Source organism: Mesoplodon bidens, assembly GCF_964165515.1.
Source record: "Mesoplodon bidens genome assembly, chromosome: X".
In the NCBI taxonomy this organism is placed as follows: Eukaryota; Metazoa; Chordata; class Mammalia; order Artiodactyla; family Ziphiidae; genus Mesoplodon; species Mesoplodon bidens.
The window spans coordinates 366,014-369,216 of NC_138163.1; positions in this window are offsets into that span (position 1 = coordinate 366,014).

Here is a 3,203-nt window from a genome sequence, read left to right on the forward strand (position 1 = left end):
GGGAGAAAATATTTGCAAATGAAGCAACTGACAAAGGATTAATCTCCAAAATATACAAGCAGCTCATGCAGCTCAATATCGAAAAAACAAACAACCCAATCCAAAACTGGGTGGAAGACCTAAATAGACATTACTCCAAAGAAGATATACAGATTGCCAATAAACACCTGAAAGGATGCTCAACATCACTAATCCTTAGAGAAATGCAAATCAAAACTGAAATGAGGTATCACCTCACACCAGTCAGAATGGCCATCATCAAAATATCTACAAACAATAAATGCTGGAGAGGGTGTGGAGAAAAGGGAACCCTCTTGCACTGTTGGTGGGAATGTAAATGGATACAGCCACTATGGAGAACAGTATGGAGGTTCCTTAAAAAACTACAAATAGAACTACCATACGACCCAGCAATCTCACTACTGGGCATATACCCTGAGAAAACCATAATTCAAAAAAAAGAGTCATGTACCACAATGTTCATTGCAGCTCTATTTAGCCAGGACATGGAGGCAACGTAAGTGTCCATCAACAGATGAATGGATAAAGAAGATGTGGCACATATAGACAATGGAATATTACTCAGCCATAAAAAGAAACGAAATTGAGTTATTTGTAGTGAGGTGGATGCACCTCGAGTCTGTCATACAGAGTGAAGTAAGTCAGAAAGAGAAAGACAAATACTGTATGCTAACACATATATATGGAATCTAAAAAAAAATGGTTCTGAAGAAACTAGGGGCAGGACAGGAATAAAGACGCAGGACTAGAGAATGGACTTGAGGAAGGGGAAGGTGGGACGAAGTGAGAGAGTGGCATGGACATATACACACTACCAAATGTAAAACAGACAGCTAGTGGGAAGCAGCCGCATAGCCCAGGGAGACCAGCTCGGTGCTTTGTGACCACCTAGGGGGCGGGATGCGGGGGTGGGATAGGGTGGGTGGGAGGGAGATGCAAGAGGGAGGGGATATGGGAATACTTGTGTACGTATACCTGATTCACTTTGTTATACAGCAGAAACTAACACAACAAATGTAAAGCAATTATACTGCAATAAAGATGTTAAAAAAATCAGCTTTTTAAAAATGAATTACCAGTTTGGAATTATGTGCTCTTAGGTTTCCAGAATGAGTCTCATTATGTTTGAAGTTGCTTTGGGAGCACAAGTGGACAGCCGTGCAGACACCTCGATGTCTCACTCGGGCAGGCCAGGGATCAAGGAAGAGTTAGCAGTCAGAGTGAGTGAGTGAGTGAGTGAGTGAGTGAGTGAGTGAGTGTGTGTGTGTGTGTGTGTGTGTGTGTGTGTGTCTGGTTTGTTGTGAGCAACACCATGCAGTTGCTGGGGACGTGCTCAGAGAAGCCCAGCTGTTAGGAAGTCAGTGGTTGCCAACAACTGGGTAACAGAAGCACTTATGTAACAAACCCCCGGGTCTGTCAGAAGTTCATAAGCTGTGTTACCACACTCGAGAATAAGGCTTAGATGCATTGTTTACTTCTTCCTGATTTCCTAAGCAGCAGCTCCTCATGCCTGAGTGAAACATGGGGTTGGCCACCCCTGTGGTTAGCAGAGCAGCTAATCCAACCAAGAACACTGGAATCTCTGCCGTGGAGCACCGTGTTTACAACGTCTGTGTCAGCCCAACAGTCCCACTACGTTCTTATGAAATCAGTTTTGCTTCCCACTTAACTGCTCTCAGATGTCAGGGTCAGCGGGAAAGGTACAAGCACGGGTCAGGGTGCAGCTGTCTGTCCGAGCACGTTTACTCATTCCATTTCTGAATATCTACACACTGGTTACTTTGATGGGGCTAGAGGTCTTTTGCAAATAAATGAGGAAACACAGTGAAGGCTCACGACCATGCCCACCTGGCTGACCTCACAGACGTGGCAGTAACATGCTCCCCATTTTACACACCTGGATTTGGTGACATTCCCCCACCCACCCACCCATGGTGCAGTGCGCAGTTTGACTGTAGGCTGAGATGTCTGCTTCAGAGGCTTGTGGTTTGTACCTCAGCCACAGTTCAGCTCTGCCTTGGCCAAGGCTGTTCAAGAGCCACCCTTGCCATGGCTTCACCGCCACGAAGGCATGAGACACTCCAAAAAGTAAGGGAGGAGGTCACAGAAACCATGAAGCAGCCACAGCCCACACTGCCCACCCAGAAAGTGTTGCTACTGCAGTGCTATTTCGTTTCCTCTTCTCCATCCACCATGTACGAACAGTGTGTGAAGGACAACCTGCTCGAATGGAAGTCAATACTTGGATGGTCCCATTTTATGCATGAGGAGCCTGAGGCTCAGAAAGGTAAAATCACCAGGCCACCATCAAACAGCAGGCGGGCCCAGGGAGACATCGTCCGGGCCCATCTCCTGCCCAAGGAGCCGCTGCTGCTCTCTGCTCCTCAGCAAAGCCCGCACAGGGACGTGTCTGCTCTGTCTGTTCAGACGGGCAACGTCCTGCTGTGGCCAAGGGAACCTGCTCAGCCCTGTCCCCTTTCTAACGTGTCAGTGGTTGGCTGGCAACCAAAGGCATCCAGCTCGCGATGCAGGCAGAGCTGCGTTTTCTAACAGAAAATAGCAGACTCATTGCCGTCTCGGGCCTCCTATGAAACGGGGCTGAGTGCCCCACGTGCTATGGGTTGAAATGTGTCCCCCCAAAGAAGATACATGGGGGTCCTCACCCGCAGGACATGAGAATGCCACTGCATTTGGAGACAAGGTCTTTACAGAGGTGATCAAGTTAAAGTGAGGTCACTGGGGTGGGTCCTCATCCAATGGGACTCGTGTCCTTATAAAAAGGGGACATTTGGAGATGCAGACACGCACAGAGGAGAGACGACGTGAAGACACAAGGAGCAGACGGCAACTACAAGCCCAGGAGAGAGGCCTGGAACAGACCCTCCCTCACGGTCCCCAGAAGGAACTGCCCCTGCCCACACCCCTGGATCTTGGCCTCCCGGCCTGCACAACTGGGAGACGATACGTCTCTGTCGTTTGCCCCATCCAGTGTGCGCACGCAGCATGGAAGCATCAAGTCGGCCCTCGCACCATCTGCTGCCAGCCACCCCAGGGCAGTAACATACATCCTCTATGTATCAAACTCATACATGCAGATGATAGGCATCTAGAAAATACATACATCAGGAAAACTTAATCACTGGTAATCCTACCACCACATCCATCCAAATGGTAGCAGGGTG